The sequence below is a fragment of the Oryctolagus cuniculus genome, chromosome 9, assembly GCF_964237555.1.
Source record: "Oryctolagus cuniculus chromosome 9, mOryCun1.1, whole genome shotgun sequence".
Taxonomy (NCBI): Eukaryota; Metazoa; Chordata; class Mammalia; order Lagomorpha; family Leporidae; genus Oryctolagus; species Oryctolagus cuniculus.
Genome location: NC_091440.1, coordinates 92,751,747 through 92,779,195, shown reverse-complemented (window position 1 = coordinate 92,779,195; position 27,449 = coordinate 92,751,747). Strand labels below are relative to the sequence as shown.

Here is a 27,449-nt window from a genome sequence, read left to right as displayed (position 1 = left end):
CCACAACAGCTGGGGCAGGAGCCAAAACCAGGAGCCAGCAACTCAACCCAGGCCTCCCACATGGGTGGAAGAAACCCAATGACTTGAGCCATCACTGCTGCCTCCCTGGGGTGACTTAGCAGGAAGCTGGAATTGGAAGCAGAGCTGGGACTTGCACTTGGGCACTATTGGGTGCAAGAGTCTTTAACGACTAGGCCAAACATCCCCAAGACAGGTTACCTCTGCAGAGCTGTGTGGACTGAGGAGGGTGTTGAGTTGAGTCTGAGTGGGCAGTATGATATTTGGGTGAGATACAGAAAAATGAGCACAGAACCAAGGGCTCTCAGGGGGAGCAGGCAGGCTGTTGGAAGAGCACAGAGTTGAGGCCCGTGAGAGACCATGGCCACTGGCACGGGCAGTGGAGCGAGTGCAGAGAGAGAAACGCAACATAAACTGGATGCCCCTAGCCATCTCTAGCCTGTCCTCCGCTGCTCACCCCCTACCCCACACCTTCCTCCTCTGTGTCCTGACAACGCTGCTGCCTCCAGTACATGGATTCCCAAGGCTGCCAGTTTTCCTACCAGCTTGTGCCTTGCGTGCAGTTCCTCAAAAACTCGCCATCACCTTCACAGTTAGTCTGAACCTCAGCATAACGCTGAGGCCCATGGGACCACCCTATCCTGGGCCACCCCATGTCCTGATGTCGCTTCCCCAAACACACCACATTCTGGAGGGTGGCCCTGAAGAAGCAGCTGCCCGCTCAGCACCCCTGTCTCTGCAGGCGTTCCCTTAGACTGAGATTTCACCACCTGCTCCTCACGTGAGTGACTCCTGTTCCCACTGAAGTTTCAGCTCAAGTGACCGAAGTGTTGCTCTCTATAATGGAGCTCACTGACAACCCCCAACTGTCTCAGACACACACATGTCCACACAGGCATCAGTACACACGCGGCCATGGCCTCAGGGTGCACACCTATGGTTAAGTTCATCACAATGAGGTTTTGTCCTATGAGGTTTTATTATTGGAACAGAGACAGTCTCTTTTTCCTGTGTGTATTTTAAGTAGGTAATATGATATGTGTTTGATAAATATTGCAGAAGGTGCTGGAACAGAGGATGGAGCCAGGGGATGGATGGGGAGTCAGAGCAGGGACCTCTGCTTGGCTCCTGGGTCAGCCCTCATTGCGAATCCAGTGTCCTCAAACACCAGGAATCAATTTAAAGTTTGACAACAACTTTTCACTTATTGGCTCCTATAATTTACGTATAAGCACTATGAATATTGCATCTCCTTTATTTATTTATTTATTTATTTATTTTTGGACAGGCAGAGTGGACAGTGAGAGAGAGAGAGACAGAGAGAAAGGTCTTCCTTCGCTGTTGGTTCACCCTCCAATGGCCGTTGTGGCCGGTGCACTGCGGCCGGCGCACCACGCTGATCCGAAGCCAGGAGCCAGGTGCTTATCCTGGTCTCCCGTGGGGTGCAGGGCCCAAGCACTTGGGCCATCCTCCACTGCACTCCCGGGCCACAGCAGAGAGCTGGCCTGGAAGAGGGGCAACCGGGACAGAATCTGGCGCCCCGACCGGAACTAGAACCCGGTGTGCTGCGCCACAAGGCGGAGGATTAACCTATTGAGCCACGGCACCGGCGCATCTCCTTTATTTTCTGTTGCAATATGAATCCCAATATTAACTAAGGGGTTTTTGTAGCCTCTTCTAGATTTCTGACCTTTTTTGTAACAATTAGAAAACACAAGTATTCCACACTTTATCATAGGATTATACCCCAATAAACAAGTGGTAGGTTGACGATACCATAAGTGGAAAATGCTTTGATTCCACCTACCCTACCTACTGCACACTGTAGCCAAGCCACTTGGCACATTGCAGAGGGTCACTTGTATCCCCCATGTCCAAGGGGCTGATGGGGATCTGTGGCCGCTGTCACTGGCCTGCATCCCAAAGAGCATCGGAACCCACAGTGCTGGCCAGGCAAGATCTGAATCCAACTTTCCAACTCTCGCACTGTCATCAAGTCAGAAATCCTAAGCAGAATCGTCATAAATCAGAGACTCCATGTAACTATAAAATTCTAAATTGTAATAAATTATAAAAGTAACTGGGTCTTGAATTGCCGTTAGTTAACTTTGAATTTTACTCCTCACCGTTGGGTTAGGAGCAGCTTGGTAGCTGGCCTTGAAGAAGTCGCCCGGCCTGTGACTTCACTCCCCATCAGTGGCACGGGAAGAGCCCTGATGCAGACATGGGGAAGCAGATTTGCTCCCGGGAGTTCTCTGTTTCTGTCTTGTGAACCATGCATCACCCGTCACGAGGCACGCTGTCTCCCGTCTGACTGCACCTGCCCCGGTGAGTGTGAGACAGCTGGCGCTCTCGTCATTGGCAGCGGTCATCCTAACCCAAGGACCCCTCGGTGCTCTGCACCACCCACCACACACCACAGCCAGCAGCGGGGCCAGGCGTGGGGCAGCACAGAGCAGGGGCCCCGTGGCAAAGGGGCAGGAAGTTGCTCAAAGGTCACGTTGGGGCCACAGGCACTGCTTGCCACAGGGACGGAGGGAGGCAGAGGCTGCTGGATGGGCTCTCGCCTCGGCTGCCAAAACCACAGGAGCCCAGAGAGGCCCCAGTCACGGGCAGCACCAGGCACACAGCCAGAGCCTGCGAAGCACTCTCCACCCGGCCTAAGCCTGGCGAGGCTCCAGGCATCCTGAGCCCTCCTTCCCAGGTACTACCCTCGCTCTCCTCTGTACCACAACCAACCCAGGTATCTGGGGGCAGCTCCTGGTGCTGAGAACCCAAGGAAAGGGGGTGTTGGTGAGCAGTGAGGGCAGAGGGAACCTTGCTGGGGGTGGGGGTGGGGGTGCAGAGGGGCAAGAGGAACGAAGGGACAGTGAAGGCAGATGACTGTGTGAATCAGAAGAGCTTGCGCTCATGCTTCTGTTTGTATAAGAGTTGCAGTGGGGACGAGCATCCTGGGGCTCCTGAGCTCCTGCACCCTCCCGTGTGAAATGGCCCAGGTGAAAGGAAGTCCCTTCCAAGGTCAATGAGAGTGAATGTACAGCAACACTTGGCTGTTAGCCTTCTCTGATAAAAATGATCGGATTCATTCGCAGAAAAAGGAAGGAAGGGAGGAAGGGAGGGAGGGAGGGAGGGAGGAAAGGAAGGAAGGAAGAGAGGGAGGGAGGGAGGGAGGAAAGGAAGGAAGGTAGGGAGGGAGGGAGGGAAGGAGGGATGGAGGGAGGGAGAGAGGAAAGGAAGGAAGGAAGAGAGGGAGGGAGGGAGGAAAGGAAGGAAGGGAGGGAGGGAGGGAAGGAGGGATGGAGGGAGGGAGAGAGGAAAGGAAGGAAGGAAGAGAGGGAGGGAGGGAGGAAAGGAAGGAAGGGAGGGAGGGAGGGAGGGAGGGAGGGAGGGAGGGAGGGAGGGAGGGAGGATTCAGTGCGTTGGTTTTCCTGTGCCTCTGTTTGCCAGGCATTGGATGAAGCATTACTCTGCATGCATGAGGACATTGTGAAGCATGGGCTCCAAATGGGGGGTTGGACATCTACTTTTCTTCAATGAGGACATTCAGCAGCTTTTCTCAAGCAACACAACTCCATGGTGGTGGAGGGGGGTGGACATGGAGGCCTCCTACCCAGGGCCTGCCACGTCCTGCACCACCATAGCCACAACAGTGACAGGCCAGTGGGACCAACGCAGCTTGAGGTGTCCCATGAGTGCTCTTATTCATTTTTCTGAGACTGCTCTTGCACTTGCAATTGATGATACAACATCTCCTTTAAAAAGGTTTTATCTAACAAATACAAACGGAGCAGGTGTTTAGCCTAGCAGGCAAGATGCCCGTGTGCCTGGGTTTGATTCCCAGCTCCAGCTGCCAACCTCAGCTTCCTGCTGATGCTGAACCTGGGAGGCAGTAGTGACAGCCCAAGCAACTGGGTGGCAGGGACCCAGGACTTTGGCCTGAGCCAACCCAAGTCATTGCTAGCATTTGGGGAGTGAACCAGTGGATGGCAGCTCTGTATGTCTGACTGCCTTTCTCTATCTCTGTGCTCCTCAAGCAAATAGAAATTTTAAAAGAAACATCAAAAAATAGACTGATGAATCATCAAGATGTTATTCCAAACTGAAGCTTCAAGACCCTACACTGTATCATTGGTGCATCTCAGCACCAATCCAGGCTTGCATCTCACAGTAACAGTGTCCTAGGCCGGCGTCTGAGCATTGATAGCACTGTGTAACACGTGGCATTGTCAGCAAACCTCACCACACTGAATTACAACCTGTAGTTGTTATCATGGACAGGTATCTAACCTACCCCTGGGAAGTTCCGTGGTCTCTCCATGGATCACCCTTATTCTGCCATCTGAAGCTGGGAAACCTCAGAATCATCCAGAACTAATGCCCTGGAAATGCACATGGAGGCCAAATGAGACCGAGCCGGAGGCATGGGACCCACATAGTCAGCACCCAAGCCAACACCAAAGAGCAGGGCTCCAGAGGGTCCCACGCATGCCTGACGTGGCAACAGACCCTCTCAAAAAGTAACTGTTGGGTTTACAGACAGTGGAGGATTCCCTGGCAAACCAGGAAGCAAATTGTCAAGTGCAGTGTTTGGGAAATATGTAGAGAATAATATTGTAGTTCCTGATTGCAAGGGGAGGAGAATGAAAGTTACCTCTGGCAAAATCAGGAAGTGAAATATGCTAGAAAAGGAAGGAGCAGGAAGAGGAGGAAGATGGGGAGAAGGACAAGGTCAGGGAAGCCAAGAAGGAAGAAAGCAAGACGACTGGAAGACCTACCTGGGTGGGAGGAGAGAATGGTTTCAGGGAGGAGACAAGGTCTGAACTGAGTCTTTTTCTAAATTTTTATTTGCTTTTATTGTTTATTTGGAAGACAGAGAGCTCCTACTCACTGGTTCACTCTCCAAATGCCCACAACAGTCAGGGCAGTGCTAGACCAAATCCAGGAGCCAGGAACTCAATCCAGATCTGCCATGTGGGTGGCAGGAACCCATTCACTTAAGCAACCACCCTGCCTCCAAGGGTCTCAACTAGCAGGAAGCTGGAATCAGGACTGGCACCAGGATTTGAAGCAAGGCACTCCTATATAGGATGTGGGCATCCCAACTGGCATGTTAACCCATGCTCCAAACACCTGCACCTGAACTGAGCCTTAATAGATGGTTCTATTTACACAGATGGAGAGGGATGGAGTCTGGGCTGCTAAAGGGGGCACATTGAAACTCTGGAGCTACCTTACAGGCCACAGTACAAAGAGCAAAAGGAAACAGGATCTTTGGTAACTCATGAATTCTTTTTTAGTTTTAATTTTTATTTATTCATTTGAGAGAGAAAGAGAGCACCCATCCACTGGTTCACTCCTCCAAATGCCTGCAAAGGTGATACTAGGCCAAGCAAAAACCAGAATCAGGAACTTGATCCAGGTCTCCCATCTGAGTGGCAGGGACCCCGCTACTGGAGCCATCCCCTGTGATCTTCAGCGGTGTGCCTTGCAGAAAGAGGCTGGAATCGGGAGCAGAGCTGGGGTTTGAATCCAGGCACAAAGGATGCAGGCGACCCAAACAGTGTCAGTAACCAGCAGGCTAAGTTCTCGTGGCACACATTTCAAATGTCTTAGGCAATGGACCTAACATTGTACTCTTGGGGGACTATTTATATTTTTTTCTTTTTTTTTCTTTTTCTTTTTTGACAGGCAAAGTGGACAGTGAGAGAGAGAGACAGAGAGAAAGCTCTTCCTTTGCCGGTGGTTCACCCTCCAATGGCCTCCGCGGCCGGTGCACTGCGGCCGGCACACCGCGCTGATCCGATGGCAGGAGCCAGGTACTTATCCTGGTCTCCCATGGGGTGCAAGGCCCAAGTACTTGGGCCATCCTCCACTGCACTCCCTGGTCACAGCAGAGAGCTGGCCTGGAAGAGGGGCAACCGGGACAGAATCCTGCGCCCCGATCGGGACTAGAACCCGATGTGCCAGCGCCGCAAGGCAGAGGATTAGCCTAATGAGCCACGGCGCCGGCCTATATTTTCATATTCATTTGTTTATATTGTTTCAATCCGTGAAGGTAACCACCTCCAGCTACAACTGACCCTGACACTGAAAAACAGAATAACATCCTGGTTTTATCACTGTTGTTAGCTGACAACACACAAACTCTTCCCCAAGATCATAACTGAAATAGCCACAAGCTAATCTGATGGGCAGCCTGGTCACACCTCCCGCCCAGACATGTCAGTATCAAAGGTACCCCATTGAGATCCTCCCAAGTCTCCCAGAGCAGATAGAAAAATCCCAAGGCCCTGGTGGACACTGCCTTAAGAAGTGTCCTGTTGACTGCTCTCCGAGCAAGGGTGTCAAAGCAGAGAGCACATAGACCAGGCATGGCATGACCACAGCTGGAACAAAATGAAATGTGTTCACCAAATATCTCCCTTGGAAGCAAACACACAAAAGCTACTATACAACCTCCTGGGTCCCTGGAATCAGTACATCCCTGCCTTTATGTCTTTGTTGGTGCCAATCCTGACAACACAGTCTGTCAAATGACTGCCCAAACCATGGCCAACCATGGCCCTGGGACTTTATGGAGGACTGTCTCTTGGGCCAGCCACTCGGGTACACTTCTCCATGGACGGGCCATGTCTGTTCTCCATAGTGACCAGAGTAACAGGAGCTAACCAAATAAGTTAGGTAGACTCCTCCAGGCACTCAGAACAACAGGCACCCATTCTGCCAGGAGACCAAAATCACCCTGTCCGTGGAGGCCTAGGAATATAAGAATTGGGAGGCCTTTGTTCTACCTAAGAATTAGACACCCCGGTCATCACAGCTCCCATGGCAGCCCTGCATGGGGAATGCACACACAGGTTAGCTCCTGCACCATGACAAATGGAGCAGCCACAGGGATGTACGGCACAGCAGACCTGCCTTAGAGAGAAAAGCGCTGGTGAGAAAAGGAGGGTGGTCTGTGTGGATGGCAATGAGAATCTCCTAGGGTAGAGGGAAGGGTGGGGCAGCCCCACGGGAGTCCTCACTCCACCAGGGGCTTCAGAGCCAACACAAGCTTCCCCAGGTCTCCAGCTCTCTGGGTCCTGGGGACAGCATGGGTTCCTGTACTTCGTCCCCACATCCAAGCAGCCACTTCCAAGCTGCTCTGTTCCCTGAACCCCAGCTCTCCACCCTGACTCCCTAATCCAGACTTCTACCTTCTGCTTCTGAGAATCCAGCAGGTGTTTCCCGCCATCTTCCTGGCTCTGGCCTCTGACATCTGTCAAACCCCAGCTGTCCACAATGGCAGCAGAGTGGGCCAGCTAAAGGACAGAGCCGACCAGGTGCCTCCCTGGGCGGCAGCCCTCTGGTGGCTCCGTATGGTCTGCTCTGAGAAGTCGCTGTGGTTCTCTGCACCAGGACACAGGGCTCATGCTGTGCTCACACCAGGCAATACACTGGGCTTGGATGCTCTGCAGAAGTCAGTCACCCAGTGATCCTGTTCATGGGGGCAGCAGTGACCACAATGGCTCAGGAGCCCCCTGCATTGGGTTTCCAGAGAGGAGAAGCCATCAAATAAGGACTCTCTGTCACCTCCACCACCCTGGAGACTCTTCCAGCCTTCAGCGAAAAACAAGTCTGCCAGGCCACCAGACCAACAGTGATCCCATCAAGCATTTATTCCATGCAAATAATTCATCTCTTTTTTTACCCTGAAGATATGAACCATCCATCCTCAAACTAGAATCCTGGACCCATCTTCATCAGAATCCCTTGAGGGCGTATAACCATGCAGATTGCCAGGTTCCTCTCCACCTTACTAACCCAGCATCACTAGGCAAAATCCCGGGAATCTGCATATGTTATCAGTCCTTATGGGTTTTTTTTTCATATATACGCACTATAAGTTTGATACCACCACCGTGTGCTAGTTAACGTATCATTTGGGCTGAATCATATGCATTTCTGCATACCTGTTTTGAAGCAGAAAGAGTTCAAAGGGTTTGAATTATGCTAGCCTCCCAGGAATCAGAAACTAGCGGTGATTATCAGCAGTCTGCAGCCCTGCAGCCCCTCCCCCTTCCTCCTTTTCTACAATAAGTGGATGGCCCTCCTTTGAGGAAGGCAAAAGCAGGATGGAGCTGATTACCTGCATGAGCCCTTCCTTCCTTTCCTTCTCCCTTCTCTCTCTGAGGTTTGTTTTAGTAAGTTGAAAGGCAGAGTAACAGAGGAGGGGGAGGAGAGACAGACACAGAGAGATCTTCCATCCACCTGTTCACGCCCCCCAACAGCCAAGGTTGAATCAAGTCAAAGCCAGGAGCCCAGGACTCCATCTTCAGCTCCCATGTGGGTAGCAAGGGCCCAAGCACTTGAGCCATCATTCACTGCTTTCCCAGGTGCATTAGCAGGGAGCTGGATCAGAAGCAGAGCCATCAGGACACAAATCAGCACTCTGATATGGGATGCCAGTGTTGCAAGCCACAGCCTAACCCACTGCACCACGATGTTGGCCCCCATGGGCCATTTAAAGAGACTATTGCACTATGTTTTTGTGAAGACTTCATGAATTGCTTCAGGAAGCGAGAACCAGAGCATCTCTCGTAGCACTTTGACATTTGCAATCTCAGGACCCACCTGGGGTCTCATTGAAGATACGTTCACCTGAAGCCTTTATGTTCAATGGCTTTGAAACCACCAATGATCTCCTAAAGGAAACACAAAGGCTAGGCAGATGGACCCCATCCAATGGGTAAAGATCTCCTGTGCCCTGTGCCTTTTCGTCCTTTGCAGCTCATGGACATGGCTTTGTCTGGCTCCACTCTGCAGTGATGCTTGCTTTGTGGATCACAACCCTAAGGATGAGAGGACTCCACAAGGTTCACAGGGGCCAGTGCTGCAGCCTGTAGGCTAAACCCCCACCTCTGATGCCGGCACCCCATACGGGCGCTGGTTGGTGTTCGACTGCTCCTCTTCTGATCCAGCTCTCTGGCCTGGGAAAGCAGTGCAAGATGGCCCAAGTCCTTGGGCCCCTGCATGCATATTGGAGACCAGGAAGAATTACCTGGCTCCTGGCTTCGGATCAGCACAGTTCTGGCCATTGCAGCCATCTGGGGAGTGAACCAGTAGGTGGAGGACCCACCCCCCCGCCTCTCTCTGTTTGTAACCCTGCCTTTCAAATAAGTAAATAAATCTTAAAAAAAAAAAAAACCCACAAGGTCATAGAAAATAAAATTAAAAGATAAGCTTCCTTTGGTGCAAAAAAACTTGAAATCCTTGAAATCCATACATAGAAAAGGTCTTCAAAAAGTGTATGGCTATTGTGTTTTGTGAATAAACTATACATGGACTTCACAAATTTTGCAACAAAATAAGCCTATCTTTGATTTCCATTTTCCACGGACGTTTTGAAGTACCCTGCCTTCCATTTTTAACCCATTTCCGAAAACTCAAATATATGAGCCCTTTGGGGAAGGGTAGGAAGGAGCAGCATTGGGTCATCATGTGGGGTGGCAAACAGGGACCCGCCATCAGGATTGTAGCAGGCCAGGAAAGCCAGGCTCCCACCTGGTGATTTTTACCACCCCGTCACTCCACGTGGGTGTTACCACTGGGCTGGGGTGCAGGGCGGCGGAGTTTTGGGGCCAGCTGAAGGATTCATCTTTCTGTTCCGGTGCAGACTGCCTGGCTGAGAACTGGAAGCTCCGTCGGGGAACCCCAGGCCCTGATGCCTCAGCTTTCCCGGGAGTATCAGCCCTAGGTGTGGGAGTGATTCATGGGCCGCGGGATCCCGTAGACCGGGGATTTATCGGCTGCCGTCCGGGGGGAGTCTCGGACATACGTTTTCCTGAGCCTTTGTTTCTCCATGGCTCTGCAGACATTCTCCATGTGCCTCCGTGAGAAACAGAGCAGAGAGGGTCTGGGAATGCAGACGCGCGCCCCGGGTTCCCGGGAGAACGGCGAGAGGCAGGGGAATTGTTTTCTTCCATTAAGCCCTGCCCTGAGCAGAGAGAAATCATCTCTAAGCTCTTGTCTTGGGTGACATTTTCCCTGACACAGGGTTGCTTTTCCTCACCTGTCTAAACGGAGGCAAGAGGGTCCCGTATCCACTCAGTGCTGATCTTTTCAGCAGATACTCAAAGGATAAAGCGCAGATAATTTATGGTTCTCCCGTCTAATCCCGTAGAGTGGATTGTGGACTTTCAAACAGTGAGACATTCTTCTGAGGGAAGAGCCCTCCCTTATCCAGTTCAGAACAACCATGGCTCAGGTTGGCTCAGGCTACAAATGTGCCTGTCCCCCATCAGGAACTCGGGCTCGGGATCTCATTCAGCCTCTGTAGACGGAAACCCGGAAAACACAAGCACGTGTGCCTCTTAACCTGCTTCCCACTCTAATTAAGCAGCCGGCAGCCCTCTGCTTCCCGTGGCTCTGCCTGGTTAGGGGCGCTTCAGGGAGAACCACGGAGATGCCAAATCCACTACCTTAAGGTGCTGTTTAGGGCTGGTATTGTGGTGTAGCGAGTAAAGCTGCCGCCTGCAGTGCCTGCATCCCACAGGGTGCCGGTTCGAGTCCAGGCTGCTCCAATTCCGATCCAGTTCTCTGCTATGGTCTGGGAAAGCAGTGGAAGATGGCCCAAGTCCTTGGGCCCCTGCACCCGCGTGAGAGACCTGGAAGGAGCTCCTAGCTCCTGGCTTCGGATCAGCAGAACTCTAGCCATTGTACCCAACTGGGAAGTGAACCAGCAGATGGAAGATTCTCTCTCTCTCTCTCTTTCTCTCTCTCTTTCTCTTTCTCTCTCTGTGTAACTCTGACTTTCAAGTAAATAAATAAATTTTTTTTTTTTGACAGGCAGAGTGCACAGTGAGAGAGAGAGACAGAGAGAAAGGTCTTCCTTTTGCCGTTGGTTCATCCTCCAATGGCCGCCGCGGCCAGCGCGCTGCGGCCGGCGCACCGTGCTGATCCGATGGCAGGAGCCAGGATCCAGGTGCTTTTCTTGGTCTCCCATGGGGTGCAGGGCCCAAGCACCTGGGCCATCCTCCACTGCACTCCCTGGCCATAGCAGAGAGCTGGCCTGGAAGAGGGGCAACCAGGACAGAATCCGGCGCCCCGACCGGGACTAGAACCCGGTGTGCCGGCGCCGCTAGGCGGAGGATTAGCCTAGTGAGCCGTGGCGCCGGCTAAATCTTTTTTTTTTTTAAAGATGCTGTTTCTTTCCTAAAGCATATTATCCAGGTAGGTTTTACACTCCTTATCACAGAAAAAGAAAATTAAGTTGATTTTTTAAGTTGAATTTTTGGTACAATTTTTAGAAATAACCAGAGATGATTTGTTTGTGTGTTCAAGCTTAAAGGAAAGCTGGCCACTGGTGCAAACAGTCCACAAAGCTGGAGGAATTTGCTGTCTCTCCCTTGCCTGAGTTCCACCAGGGACTAAAGCAGCAACTTAGCTGATTCCATGTGTGTCCATTTTTCTAAGGACTCTGGGCTCGTTGAAGGATGCCAGGTGCTTCCGGTGGATGTCTCTCATTAAGTGACTACTGTCAGCCTGGGGGGTCACAGGCACCTAGGCACACATGTGTGCATAGGCACACAGGCACACACAACCACACACACATGCACACACAAATACACTATGGTTCTAACTGCTGATGCAGGCCCTCTTTAAAATATGCTGGAATGGGCGATGGGCCCTGCAGTTAAGATGCTACTTGGGCACCACATCCCATAACAGAATGTCTGTCTCAAGTTCTAGCTCCACTCTGAATTCCAGCTTCCTGCTAGGGTGCACCCTGGGAGGCAGCAGGTAATGGCTCAAGAGGTTGGGCCACCCACATGCGAGACCTGGACTGAGTTCCCAGATCCTAACATTTGGATGGTGAACCTGGGGGTGGGAATTCTCTGTGTGTTTCTCTGCCTTTCCAATAAAATAAATAAAATTTTGAAAGTATATTTAGTAAATAAAATATGCCAACTTGCAACTTATACTTCAAAAAAGTTCTTGGAAATGCATATTATGAAAGAAGTCTGCATGGATTTCAAAACATGTTGCACCAAAGTCAATTTACCTTTTAATTTCATTTCCCCACACTTTGTTTAGTCCCCTTGCAGGCAGTGAAAGAATTCACCAAATGTCAAGTGGGTTACCTGTCTCAGCTCCATATTCCTTATGTTTGATATTCTGTTTTCTATCAGTGTACTTGGTTCCGTGAATAACCCCCGATTCATGAGTGCATTGGTTCTGACCTATGTCCTGACCACCTGCAGTGTTCCAGACAACCTGGAGATGTGAGGAAACCAACGGAGTTCCTTTAAGGAGCAGACCATGCACCAAACTGAATATTTTAATTTACTAACAATTTTACAAGGGTATCCATATCTGAAGGAGGCATAAAGACCGGTAGAAAAGCCCAGGTATTTTTCACTTTGTGTATATCCTCTTGCTTAGAAAAAAGAGCAAGATTAACAATCTCTAAATCAGTCCCTTCTTATCTACCTGCTTTGCAATTCTTCACTAGAGGATGAAATCCTTGAAGCCAGAAACTACGGCTCCTTGGTCTCTGAATCCCTACCTCCTAGCACGTAGAAGGCATATATTCTGGGGTGTTTTTTTAGATTTATGTATTTATTTGAAGGGAGAGAGAGAGAGATAAATCTTCCATCCGCCGGTTCACTCCCCCACATGGCTACAATGGCTGGAGCTGAGCCAATCCGAAGCCAGGAGCCAGGAGCTTCTTCTGGGTTTCCCACATGTGTTCAGGGGCCCAAGGACTTGGCTCATCTTCTACTGCTTTCCCAGGCCATAGCAGAGAGCTGGATCAGAAATGGAGCAGCCAGGACTCGAACCAGTGACCATATGGGATGCCAGCACTGCAGGGGGTGGCTTTACCCACTATGCCACAGCGCTGGTCCCCAGGCATACATTGTTAACCACCAATGCAAACATTTTCAGGATTCAAAATACCTGAAGAGAAAGAGGCAGGGTGCTCCGAAGAAATGCATCAGCTTCTATGTTCTCCTGCAGCCTCACCCTTGGGCTGAGAATAGTAACGTCGGAGTCAGCTAGTGCATCTTCATCCTGGGTCCTGAGTGGTTGCACCAAGCAGGATGTCCCTGCTGCTTGAGACACACACCACATATGGAACAGAAACAAAGAGCTTTTTGTTTAAACCACTGAGATCTGGATGTGCCTGTGCTGACAGCTACGACAGCAGAGACTGGCTTATCCTGGCTAATGCACTCAGTTAATGGCCCAGCTGATAAACTAGGTAGGGGTGCGGGTATTGTGGTGTAGTGGGTTAAGTCACCCTTTGCATTGCTGGCATTCCCATATCTGAGTGTCAGTTTGAGTCTCGCCTTCGCTGCTGATCCAGCTACCTGCTAATGCACCTGGGAAAGCAGCAGCAGATGGCCCAAGTACTAGAGTTCTTGTTGCCCACATAGGAGACCCAAAAGAATTCGTGAGTCCCAGCCTGGGCCTGCCCCAGCACAGGCTATTGTAGGCATTTGAAGAATGAACCAGCAAATGGAAACCCCTCAATCAATCAATCAATCAATCTCTCTCTCTCTCTCTCTCTCTCTCTCTCCCCCTATCAAATAAAGCTTTACTTTTTTTCCAAATCTGGGTTAGGGCAAAAGAAGCCTAACTCATAGACCCACCATGCCTCTCACATCTCCATTTCCCAGGAGAGGGGGTCCATCGTCAGCACAGCACAGAGAAACGGAGACTCACTCGCAGCACTGTCTGTGAGAATGACGCATATGCGGCCCCGTGCAGGTGGAGAGTCCTCAGAAAATGCTAACAACCATTGCTCCAGTGTTTGGCTGCAAGACCTCTCTGCTTTGAGATTTCTGGGCATTATGTAGATCTATCTGATAGGACCCAAGCCTGCATTCAGTCTTGAAAAATGCTCACCTGATACACTGTCTCATGAAGGGAGGCTCTCTAGGGGTCCACCCGAGCAAATTTAACAAACTAGGGGCTGACATTTGGTGTCGTGGTTAAGATACCACTTGGGACCCCTGCATCCCATATCAGAGTGCCTGGGTTCGCATCCCAGCTCTGCTCTCCATCCCAGCTTCCTGCTAATGCTCACCCTGACAGGCAGCAGTGATGGCTCAAGTCATTGAGCCCCCACCACCCACATGAGAGACCTGGATGGAGTTCCTGGCTCCCGACTTTGGCCTGGCTCGATTCCAGCCATTGCAGGCATTTGAAAGTGGACCCAGCAGACAGGAGATCTCTGTCTGTCTATCTGCCTCTCAATAAATAAATAAACAAAAATGTTTTTAAAGTTTAACAACATGGAGGGGGTGTCAGAGACAGTTCAGCAAAGATAAACCCTAATCGGGAAAGGTCCAGGTTGTTAGAAGAGTCCTTAGCAGGGCTGCTTCCCCCAGGTATGGGCATCTGGGAAGGCTCCCTGGAGGAGGGGATGTGGCGGCTGGGTGTGTGAGGTGAGTCAGGGATGGTCTGATGTAAACAGGGGAAGATGTGTGCTCACTGAGGAGGAGCGGCAGGTGCAAGGTCCAGGAGGAAGGAGGGGATGGAATGCAGCCGTATCCAAATGCTCTTCCTGGAAAATGCAGCTGCTCAGGCTCCACTTCCTCTCTCCATCCAGGAGAGACACCTTGAGATGGGCCCTGGGGGCAGAGAACAGACAAGACTGTGGACTCCCCCACTGGGCTCTGTTACTCCGTAACAGGCTTCCACTGAGCAGGGGCTGCCTCTTTGGGCCTTTTGGGACTATGAGGTTCCAGAAAGATGCTCTCCTCTCCTCCTTCCTGCCCTCCTGGTGAGCTGTACAGCACTCAGAACCTCATGTTGCAAGGCCTGCAGAATATGCACCTACACGCAGAGACTCTCCCCTGACCGCCGGGGCCCCTTGCCGCTGCAGTGAACGGAAGTCCTGCCTTGGACCCCACTCATTTCTTCTGACTCCAGAGCCTGGAGAACACATGGCACTCTGCACTGGTGGTGCGAGGAAGAGAGAGAAACCCATCCCTTCCCTGCCGCATCCCCGGCTTGAGGACACGCAGGGTTCACAGAAAATCCGCTGATGCCTTTAGACTGCCCCCGAGAGGCATTGAGCTCATCTTCCCCTCCCAGATCCAAGTTGTTTCTGGCTTGCCCATCGATCCCACTCTAAGACCAACAGGATTAAGAGATATGGCAAGGTCTTATTATGGTCCCTGAATTCACTCCGTCGGCATGCACCGTAGCGAAGGTTTGCACAGAAACTTGACCCCCAGAGCCAATAAAGTCTGTGCCATCGAAAGCAAGCCAACACGCGCTGGTGTCCAGCGTAGCAGCCAGCGGGGCGTCAGCCTGTCCTCTGAAGCGAGAGTTTTGCAGAGGAGCCAGTGAGATGCCTGAGAATAAGCCAGAAAGGGAATGAGTTCCAGGGGCCACACATCACTGTTGCTGGAAAAACGCATCCTCGCACCTGGCCCTGGAGTCCTGAGGCTGCAGAGCTCCCTGCCTGTGTGGCCAGCGAAGCCCTTGCAAAGGTGCAGCCCAGAGGCAAGAGGACAGCCCAGGTATGGCAGGCGGTGCCAGCCACACATGGCCCGGCCGAGTCCACGCTACTGGCAGCCATGCATTGATGTCCTTGCAACATTACTACTGGGTTTAAGAAATGCCAAGCTTGTGTTTGGAGAAGGAAAAACTCTTCCACATGTAAGGATTGTTGTCCCAGTCTCACCCCTAGTTTTCTAACGAAGCAGAGGCTGGGGAACACATCCTCAGTAACAAGAAGGGGTGCAGAGGGACCGGCACTATTGCTTAGCGGGTAAAGCCATTGCCTACAGGGCCAGCATCCCATATGGGCATCGGCTCAAGTCCCAGCTGCTCCACTTCCTATCCAGCTCTCTGCTATGGCCTGGGAAAGCAGGAGAAGATGGCCCAAGTGCTTGACCCCTGCACCAGCACCTGGAAGAAGCTCCTGGCTCCTGGCTTCAGATCAGCCCAGCTCTGGTTGTTGTGACCATTTGGGGTGTGAACCTGTGGATTGAAGATTTTCTCTCTCTTTCTCTCTCTGCCTCTGCCTTTCTGTAACTCTGCCTTTCAAATAAATAAATAAATCTTTAAAAAGGAAGGGAGGGAGGAAAGGAGGGAGGGAGGGAGGGAAGGAGGGAGGGAGAGAGCGAGAGAGAGGGAGGGAGGGAGGGAGGGAGGGAGGGAGGGAGGGAGGGAAGGAGGAAGGAAGGAAGGAAGGAAGGAAGGAAGGAAGGAAGGAAGGAAGGAAGGAAGGAAGGAAGGAAGGAAGGAAGGGAGGAAGGGTGAAGAGAGGCTGACAGCACTGGGAACTCTTGGAGCAAATGGAAGGAGAGTGCCTGAAATCAACATGTGACTTGCACCTGATGTGGTAGAACTGCTCAAGGCTCCAATCAAGACCTCACTGGGTAGGCCTCTTCCCTGCCCTGCACAGGGACTCCAAAATGCTCCTAGTAAAGTAGAATAAAAGCATAAGTTCATCCTGCAAAAAAGTTCTTGAAATGCATGCATAGTTTTTTTTCTCATGCATTTTTTAAAGACCTCTCATATGCCTGGGTGGTTTGTAGTGGTTTTTTGTTTTTCTTTTTTTTTTTTTGCACCAAAATAAACTTATCTTTTCATCCTATCTTCCATGAGCTTTGTGAAGACCCCTCCTATTTCGTGGACAGCAGAGAACTTCCACATTCCCAAGGCCTCGGTTCCTCAAGAAAGGGTCCATTTGCCTCTGTTTCTAGGGCCTCATCATGGCATTCCTGCTGCCTGAAATAACTACTCCTTGCCCAGGACAGAGGAGCCAGCATGAGCAGAGGCAGCAGATGAACTCCTGGGCAGCCATTTCCAGGGAATGCCTCTCCAAGCGTGGCTGGTCAACCAGAAGACAGAAACTCGCTGAAGCACAAAGAGCAGTAGGAAATGTGAGGGCTGTTAAAGTTCTCAGCCCCTCTCCACCACCTGAGCTCATGCTAAACCAAAACACTATCATGAAATTGTCACCATGGGTGAGCAAATATGGAAATTTCATATCATTTAATGCACTCTTTATTTAAGAACAAGAGCGAGAGCAAGAGACCAAGAGAGAGATTTAAAGAGAGAGGGAGAGAGGGAGAGAGGGAGGGAGGGAGAGAGGGAGGGAGGGAGGGAGAGGGAACATTCGGCCCATAGGTTGCATAAGGCCCACGAAATCATTTGGTCTGGCCCTGTCAAGGCAACCAAAGATGGGACTTGAAATTCAATAAATCTGTAGCAAGATAATTTTGAAGCTGATACATGTTGTGTGGACCCTGAATGATGTCATAAATAACATAAATGGCCCTTGGCACAAGAAAGTTTTCCCATCCCTGGTTCACTCCCCAAATGCTGGCAAAAACCAGGTCTGGGCCAGATTGAAGACAGGAGCATAGAACTCTGCCTGGGTCTCCCATTTGGGTGACAGGAACCCAAGTACTTGAGCCATCATCTGCTGCACCCCAGGGTGCCCACCAGCAGGAAGCTGGATCAGAAGCAGAGCAGGCATTTGGACCCAGGAGCTCGGAGATGGAATATGGGCACCTCAAAGGGCACCTTAACCACTGTGCCAAATGCTTACCACTCCTTTTACATTGTTTAAAGGAAAAAAAATCTAGGTTATCACTCCAAAAGAAAGCCATTCTCAGAAAGTATGGGCTCCACTAACTCTACAAATATGTGGCACTCTGCAAAGTGTTCCTCCTAGTCTGTCCAGTGTTTTGCTGCAACAAAATGCCTGAGGCTGGGTGCGCGATGAGGAGATTGATTTGGCTCCCAATCCTGGGAGCTGGTGGGTCCACACAGCATGGCCCCTGGTCTCGGTGAGGGTTCCCTGGCTATGTGACAGCACACTAGAGAAACAAAAAAGGAACTGGCCACCCACAGAAGTGCTACCTATGAGATTAGAGAAGCTAGAGGCTGAGGCGGGGTGGGGTGGGGGGAATCTCACTTATAACAACCTAATCAAGTGGGAACTAACCTAGCTCCTTACAGAACTATGCTAACCCCTTCTGAGAGCAAGGCCTCCAATGACCTCACTTCCTCCTCCCACTTGGCCTCGCCTCTTAAAGATCCCACCATCTTAGCCTCACTACACTGGGACCAAACTCCTAGTACACACAGGAACCATGGTGGGGGCGGGGGGGGGCACACCACAGCCAAACCATAGCAGTGTTTTGAGAACCGGGTTAGCAGCACAGCTTCCCATCTTAAAGTTCTGCTGGGTAAGACCCAGACAGCAAAGGGCAGTCATGGCCTTCAACCAGCTAGGCTGGCTAGACCACTGTGCACGTGTTACCAAGAGGTGGGCCAGTTATAGCAGGTCCAGACAGAAGGGTCTGGGCAAAGGTGGCAGCGGGAGAGAGCAGCCAAAGAGCCCCTGAGTAGACCCAGAAGCGGGAGGTGGCGACAGTGGCCCCTGCTTCGGGATTCACCTTGAATCAAGTCCTTGGCGTGCTAGAGGAGCGAGCGAAAATACAGCGTGTCATGAGTTATTATTATCTTGGCTTAGCCAGGATGGAGAATCCCATACAGAAAGCACAGTCACTTGCCTTTCTGGAAGCTCTATATTTAGTCTATGAGCTCACTTAAGCTTCCTCTGCTTCTGTTGAGGTCCCTGGGTGGGGCAGGACAAGGGTGACAGAATGTCCATTTAAGGATTCTTGAGGGGTGGGAGGGGTATAATATTTGTCCTGCTGTTTCTTTCTCTTTATTTATTTTTTAAAACATAGGCTAGTGGCTGGGGTGCAGCACAAGCACAGAAAAACAGACAAGTCTTGGAGGAGGGCTGGGAACAGGCAAGAAGGCCTTTGCTGGGACAATACTACAGAAAGCACTAAACCCTGCCAGCACCCCAGAAGGTTTGGGGCTGAGCTCGCTGCAATCCCAGCAGACTCTGGCCAGAAGGGTTAAGCCTGGGCACCAGGGCAGCCCCTGTGACAGCAGCACCACGCTTGTCCCAGGCTGTCCTTGACACTCCCTGCGGCAAGCAAATCGCAATGCTGCCTCCTGCCAGGGCTGTGTTCTGCACTGTCAGTCTGCAGTGCAGGGGATGCTTTGCTGGAGGGAGGATCAATTCTGTGCTCTCCACCAAGAGCTCTGGAGCTAGTGGGGAGAGCGGGTACGATGGCCACATAGGGCCACAGCACTTTTCTGGGTTTGAATTTTAATTTGTAAAAAAAAAAAAAAAAAAAAAAAAAAAAAAAAAAAAAAAAAAACTGAGTGATTCAGGCAAAAGAGAAAAAATAGAAAAGCCTATTCACACAAGGTTGAGAATCCATCAGGGAGGTTAAGCTCCACATTCACCAGCAGCGCCCCACGTTACATGCTGGGAACCGAATCGTGTGCATTTACAAAGGCAGCCACGTCCACATATCATGTTTCCAAAACAACCCTGCAAATCCGAAAGTGGATGGATTTGCCTGCTGGACATTCCTACTTGTGAAATCAAATTCTCATCCTTGCTAGAGCACTGATGGGGAGGCATTTGATAGACGCATTATAGAAAATATGTGAAACAGGTGAGGAATTGTTGGAGCCGCCTGATCCATTGTCTTTGCAGAGGTCAAATTTTCCGTTGAGTTGAATGGGCTGACAAACTGTGCCTGCTGCCGTTTGTCACGGCCTGAAGTATTACTAATGTTACACAGAGAGGCAGGCGTGCAGCTCAACCCCCCGCCCCAAACGCACTGTGGGCCCAACATTGAGAGTTACCGCCAGATAGCCTGATTCGGGTTTGCTGAGCTCCTCAACGAATGCCATGCCAATTTCTCTCCGTGTAGGTGGCACTGGAACAAAAATCTGTCTCTGGAATGTCCTCCTGTGGGTATTAAGTGCTGGTCCTCTTGTGGAATCCAGGTATTTGTTGCTCTAAAAAAATAGAAGGATGAGCCTTTTACAAGTTCCTATCTTGTTTTTTAATGGATTTCGTAGGTACATGGAAATACAACTATTTGACAAAAGTTCCAGAATCTCATAATTCTATTGTATTAAGCCCTGTATGCAGACTGAATCAGCACACGGGCTGGGGTCCTTCCAGAAGGTCTGGACAGAAGTATCAGGAACAGTGAGCAGACCATTGTCCCAGCAAGGACTGGAGCCAGCTACAGGACGGTCATCACTGCTCCCCAGGCTTCTGGACAATCCAAAGAGCCAGGAGTGCACTTTAATCTCTCTTGAGTTTTGCAAGCCTCTGAGAGTCCCTACAGCTGGAAGTCATGCCACTTATGAACGTCCCATTCAACCGACTTCCCCACATGCTTCCTTTTCTGGAATTTACAAAAGGTCAAAGACCAACAGTGTAGACCGTGTCCGTCAGATGAGAGACCCACTAGAAGGAGTCGCTAGGTTGGAAGCCTCTTGTGGTCAAGCTCTGATCTCTACATTAACCAACAAGAGCATCCTGAGGGCATGAGAGAATGAAGGAGAGAAAGGTTGGGTTCATTGGGAAACTTTTGGCAGGGGAAAGGCAGCCATCTGCAGGCAGAGGCAAGTGCAGCCTGGCCTGGGTTCCCATGGTAAACAAGGCTGCTGGTGGCGGCCCCCAGGGGTTCCTGCCCAGCCTCCACATGTGCACGGCCACCTCAGTGGCAGTTACAGAAAGGGTGGGAGGGAGAAATGGGGTTTAGCGAAAATGACTAGTGCTGAGTGCACAGACTCTGAATGAACAAAATCTGATTAAAAAGATGAGCTTGTGCCAGAGAGACAAAATGAGCTGGGTGTTGACAGCAGCAAAAGCACCCTCAGAGGGCTCCAGGACATTCCTGGTTTTCCCGTGGGGCCATGGGGGGGGCTCGCTTGCTCACTCTCTCTCACTCGCTCTCTTGCTCGCTCTCACTCTTGCTCTCGCTCCCTCTCCAGCTTCCCAATACCTTCTCCCTGAGATACCAAGTATTCAGTAGAATGATGCTGCCCAACTGCTCCAGCACAGCCCCTCTTGGAGTAACTTAGGGCCCCCAATCTTTCTTCCTGTAAGCCTGTATTAGTGCCTACTCTATGTTGGAGAGAAATTACACAACAACCCAAGTTAGAGCCTTAGGCTTTCCCATTCAGGAACTCACAAACTGATCAGATCCTTCCTTTTAGATCTTGACTCACTCTAGCTACACCCACAGGGGAAGGGCATGTTAATCAGAATGCTTCCTCGTCCACTTGCGACAGGAGAGGTATGCTCTCGCCATGACCATCATCTCTCAGAACCTGGCTACACTCATGGTGGTCTCTGGATCCCCAGCACTGGCCAGCACCCGGAAAACACCTTGGAAGAGCAGAAGTGCAAGCCTTACCCCAGACCTACAGAAAAAACATCATTTTTTAACAAGAGTCTCGGGTGATCCTTATGAACACAGAATTGGAGGAGCAACTTTCTAGAACACTGGTTCTCAGATGTCGATACGCATCCTATTCGCATGGCAGGATTGGTTAGCCAGATTGCCAGGTCCCAGCCCAGAGTCTCCGAATGAAGGAGTCTGGGACAGGGCCAGAGAGCTTGCATGTTTCACCAGTTTCCAATATTCCACACTGGGCACTGTTGATCCAGATATCCACACTTAATTCTGTGGCTGACGGTGAAAAATTAATCCAAAACTCCGGGTTTCACACTTGAATGCAACAGAATCACCAGGATGCTGGGCCCCACCCCTAGGCGGAGTGTGCATCAGCTCACATAACAAGGACTGACTTGCACCCATTACATGAGATTCCCAAAGGCAAAGAGAAATTTTTCATTAAAAACTGATTGCATTTCTTATGCTTTCTTAAAATATTAGAAGACAAGAACTCAGTTTAGTCATAATTTCCAGGTGTCAAACTGCCGTTTAAGTATGCAGATGCTTACTTACTCAACAATCCCGGAATATGTTTTACATGTGTTTTTCTGTTCCTTCCACTTGCACTCAGCCTGTTTGATATGGTGAAAGCCTATAGCCTCATCGTGCCACTACAATTCCTGAACATCTACATTGCCATCATAATTACTGCTCTTAACTGTAGCAATGTTCTCCATTTTCCTTCTTGTCCTTGACCTTGAAACCGTGTTATCCCTCCACATCCATCATTTTTCTTGACTCCTTGGAGCCAGCCTTCATCAAAGAGATTCTGGATCCACCAGTCCCGTCAGCTCTAAGCTTTGGATACAGACTTGGGACTGATTCCTAAAAATAGCATGAATCAGAAACTTCCCAAGTCACAAATGTCAATGACAGCAAAGGAAAGACTAGTCCCTTTGAAATAATATTCTGCAGCTTGAAGAATAGCTTGTGGGGCCGACATTGTGGCCCAGTAGGTTAAGCTAATGCCTACAAATCTAGCATTCCATATGCTAGTTCAAGTCCCGGTTGCTCTACTTCTGATCCAGCTGCCTGCATCTAGGAAAGCAGAAGATAGTCAGGTACTTGGGCCCCTGCACCCAGGACAGAGATCCAGATGAAGCTCCTGGCCCCGGCTTCATCCTGACCTGGCCCCTTGTCATTGCAGTCATTGGAGAGCAAACCAGCAAACAAAAGATCTCTCTCTCTCTCCTCTCTCTCCCATTTCTCTCCCTTGATAACTCAGCCTTTCAAACAAATAAACAAATCATAAAATAAAAAGCAAAAATTTGTGAACAGGTCATGTTTGGGGAAAATACCATCAAGAGAAAGTAGAAGCAACTCAGGTCTGTCTTCTCCCCCCAACCAGATTGGAGCAGAGTAGCTGGCATGGCATCATGGCTGGCCATCGTGGCCAAGACTGGCGTGGGGGGGCTGGGGGAGCAGCCATCGTGGCTTAGTAACACTGCTCTGGTGTGTGTTGACACAATGTGCCTATTTACAGTGGGCTTTTCATGTTGCCACCCTCTCTTTAAAGTTAGGTTTGTCTACAAGGCTTCGCCTGTGCTTCACATTACAGGTGCACTTGCTGTGGGTGATTCTGAGACCACCTAAAGATGATGACCACTATTATCAATTCCAGAATTCCTTTGGGACCCCACTTGTGTCTACTCTAGACCAACAAGCATGAATATGGAAAATCCTGGATTAGCTGTGTTCCCACCTGGTCTTCAAATGACTTTTTCTTTCCATGCCTTCCTGGAACTCATTTTTTTTTGCTCCTCTGTGACGCAGGCTTCTCGAAAATCTTGCACAATCATAAAACTCTGATCGGCACTCCTGCTCCCACTCCTGCCCATCCACAGATGTGGTGAGGAAGCCTTTGCTCTCTCTCCTTCTCTCTTTCTCCCTCCTTTGCTCTACAGCTCTAAGGGGAGAGCTCTGGTTTTGTTTCTTCCCCATCCACTGAGGGAGAATTTGTTGACAGCACAAAAGCAAAACACAGGTCATTCAGGACACCCAACACATTCCCGACTTCCTTCTCTCCCTGCCTAGCAAGCTCAGAGATAAGGTGTGGCCTCAGTTAGAGTCAGAAATAGGAGACTCAGAGGCGGCTAGATCAGCTGCTTCTTCCCATGCCCTGCTCTGTAAGGTAATCAGCACTGCAGAGCCTTAAATGTGAAGGCATTTTAGGAAGTTTACGGGAAAATGGAATTAAAATATCAGCTTGTTTTGCAAAAAAAAAAAAAGTCATGCATAGCTTTTTTTCATAGTATTCATTTTCCCTGTAGTATGAAAAATAATATCAAAATAAATTTACGTTTTTAATTCTTTTTCCCAGAACTTTCTGAAGTTCCCCTCCTATGGATGGACTCAAATCTGGGCAAGTAAGTTAAACTCTAGCTTCCGTGGATCTCATGCACTCTTCAGACTTTGCTTTAGAAACTTGGCAAAACAGACACTTGCTCATTGACGAAGCGTCAGGTCAATGTCATGTGAAACCTCGATTTGGGCATGTGACTTTTCCTGGAGTTTTGGCCTCTCAGAAAGTTCCTTACTCTTCTTGCCAGCAGTACCGTGAGCTACGGGGTCCCCACCCTGAGACCACCAGAGATAAATGCCCCATGGCCCTCTGCCTCACCCAGCCCAGCACACTTTCATGAACTTGTTCTCTGCATCCCATGAAAACAGAAAAGTTCTAACTCTGATTCCAAGCTGCTTTTAGCACCCAAGTGCCCAATGATAGGCAACACTTAAAACTGTGACGACTCCATGATGTGTCCTTGCGTCACCAGCTCTGCACCTTAGGCTCCCTGGGCTTTACAGTTGACAATCTGTGCATTGCACGTATTTCTGAAACTTCCTCGTAATCACACGGATTGGCCCAAAGCCCCAGCAATTAGTCTCAAACAGCCCTATAAATGAGCACCTGGCTAGGTGTCACAGATCTAACGAAAGGCAGTGCGTCAGCGACTTGCCTATTATATCGTGCCGCTCCCTTCTTTGTGAATGCAGTTTGGGTTTCATGGAAACCGGCGTGCATTGGAAAATACAGGCAGCTGTTTAGGTCGCCTCTGCTTAAACCCATGTTTCTCTCCAGCTATATGAAGCATATGAGCAAACTTCTTCCATTTCGGGAGCCCTCCAGAAACATTCCCTGAATTCCAGCATTGCTGGGGGCAAAATATAGACCACTTGGGACTGAGGGCCTCCAGGCACTGCCACCAACAGTACAGAACCGCATTTTCTTGTTTTCATTGGGTGCAACATGCTGGGCCAAGGTGACCCTGCAGGACTGAATAATTGAAAAGATAAAAATAAAATTAAAGCCACAACAAAGGAGAAGTAAGAAAAGAGTCGCTGGAGATCTTGCAAGCAAGAGGTGGTGCAGGGAGTGGGGAGGGTGTGGAAGTGGGGTGAGGTGGGGTACTTGGACCCCAGCCAAGTCGGTGTTGCTTCAGTGTCGTGTTGGGTTTCTGTGGCTCCCTAGGTCCTGAGAGGAGGCCACACACCAGACCCCAAGCTCCTGCATTCCCACAGACCATCCTGTTGAGTTAGAAAGGAGGGAGAGTGTGGGGAGGGGTGCACAGGTGTTTGACAAAGCAGTGAAGATGCTGATGACGAGTTTTCAAACCCCAGCTCCACTCGTGCCTCCAGCTTCCTCCTAAAGCACACTCTGGGGAACAGCAGATGATGGCTCCAACAGATGGCTCCCTGCCACCCATAAAGAAGAAGCTGAATGTGCATTTTCAGAAGTTCCCAGGGCTGCACTCTCCTCAGTACCCAGCCCTGAGCCCGCCTGCCCCCCAAAGGCCTACCCCACAAAGACCTCCCTACAGAGCACTGCTGCCCTCACCAGCCCCTCTGCTCCCAAAGGCTGAGGATGCGGCACCTGACTTCCTGAATTTCCTGTTGGTCCATGGATCTGGACTTCATGCCCAGAAGGTTAGACCTCAGAATGCAGGACGTCTGCCCAGTACAGACAAATCAGTGAGGCCTCGTGTGGATGCGAGTAACCTAATACACTGAAGCGGAATTGAATGACAAGGGAGAAATTTCCAGAAAGTGCAAAATCCCGTAGCATTAAACTCAAGGGCTGGGGGCCAGGGTTGTGCGGAGCAGGTTAAGCCACATCCTGCGATGTCGGCATCCACTATCAGAATACCAGTTCACTCTGCTTCCAATCAAGCTCCTTGCTATTGCTCCTGGGAAAGCAGAGCAAGATAGCCCAATTGCTTGGGCCACTGCCACCCACATGGGAGACCCAGATGGAGTTCCTGGCTCCTGGCTTTGGCCTGGCACAGCCCCAGTCATTACGGTAATTTGGGGAGTGAACCAATGAATAGAAGATTTCTCTCCCCTCCCCCGCCTTTCAAATAAAAATAAATAATTCTTAAAAAAAAAAAAAAAAAAAAAAAAAAAAAAAAAACAAGGGCTGCAGCCTGGATAATTATAGGAACCAGAAGCTGAGTCTTGTCTCGCCTCTCCTGTCTCCCTGCCCCACCCCTTGCTCCCTCACTCACTCTCTCTAACTCAGTTCTTGCTCTGCAGGCCCCTGGAGAGGAGTATGTGCCCATGGCTCCTGAATTCACCTCTGAACCAGCCACAGGGGCAGGCCATGGACTCCCAGGCCCTCAAGGGCTACACCAAGACAGGCCAGACTAGGGTACTGCTCCTCATTCTACTCAGGGCTACGGAGGATGGGAGGGCAAGGAAGGCACATTGTGAGCCTAGCAGAAAACAAACGAACGAAAAAACAAACAACAAAAAAGGTGCCCATCCTAAGCTACTGTCTCATAAACAGCAAACAATATCATGCAAAAAGACAAGATGGGAATTCAGGAAGAAGGAAACTCCAATAAACTAGTAGATGCCACTGAAAAATATGCACAATTAGTAAGCCAACAAGACAGAGAGTACAGTCAACAATACAAGTCAATGAGGTGAGGGTCTTAATCAGATGCAGAAATGTGTTCTGGCTCCCCCCACCCCTTCTGTCTACCTTGGTTGCCCACTTCTGTTTTACCATCACCAGTAGCTTCTCTATACATTAAAAATCAAAGGGCTCTTCCAGATGTAGGCAAAGGACTATCAAAGCTCTCTACACTGCTTTGGGTTGGGGAGTCCATCAGTTATTTTTATAAACAAAGATCAAAACTCTTCAGAACATTCTATAAACAACATAATTGAAAAAACACTAGTGCTACATATTGATGAATTGTATAAGAAATAAGGCAGGATGGATATGATGTCTATATATGTATGTGTGTACCTGTATGCATATGTGTATAGGAACACATGTGTATGTGGGATGCTATATTGTATATGTGTGTATCTGTATCTGTGTGTATGAATATGTGTGTGCATGGGGATGCGTGCCCGCTGCACACACAGAGTGAAAGCATCTTCCTCCTCACACACACAATTCCATGTTCCAGTGCAGCTCTTCCTAAAGCCACAGGCACCTGCACAGGACCAGCATTTGCCAAGCCACAGCTGAGCCCCACCGCCCAGAGACAAATATCCCTGGTAAAGTCATTTGCTCCAGACAGTCTGTGTCTCTAATGGAAACACCATAAGTGCTGTGAGGTGGGTAGCCTGGGTGTACCCCAGGCAGGAAACCTCATCAGATTGCTTCAAGATTTCCTCTGCCTTCACTCCAGAACACTAACGTGCATTGCAACCATAGGAAAACCAAATCCACAAAGTACATTGGTCTGTTTTAAATTTTTAAGTAGTTGGAAAAATGAAATAAATTCTTTCAAATTTGATTCTAATTTGCCCTTGCCTTTATGGATTTTGTAGCTAATCAAACAAAATAGCACTTATTTCATTCTCCCTTTAAATCGGTGTAATAGACATAAATCGTCTATTTGCAAATAAAGGTGATTGATAGATATGAGTATTTATGGGATTGCTGCTATTTAAATATAGGCTATCTATTGACTTTTGAAAATTGTATGCAATGATTTTTTTAAAAAATCACATTTTTTGCTTTCCAGAACACTAGGGTTTTTTTTTTCTTGGTCCATTTGGAGAGTGTAAAAGCCAAAAATTAAAAAGAAGGAAAACGATTTTCCAAGGGCAAATGCACTTAACATGACTGCTCCCTACTATATATTCATGGGAATGAAGAAAAGAATGCATATG

General features: G+C 49.8%; 1 long non-coding RNA gene across 1 annotated transcript in view; it reads left to right on the top strand.

Moving 5' to 3' along the window:
- The window catches only part of LOC138843705 (uncharacterized), a 37,816-nt gene extending 10,782 nt beyond the window's left edge, over window positions 1-27,034 (top strand). The window contains exons 2-6 of the long non-coding RNA XR_011378665.1: window positions 2,156-2,346; window positions 19,776-19,851; window positions 23,641-23,686; window positions 25,851-25,965; window positions 26,738-27,034. This is a non-coding gene — a long non-coding RNA (uncharacterized lncRNA). The remainder of the gene's footprint in view (window positions 1-2,155; window positions 2,347-19,775; window positions 19,852-23,640; window positions 23,687-25,850; window positions 25,966-26,737) is intronic.
- The last annotated feature ends 415 nt before the right edge of the window (window positions 27,035-27,449 follow it).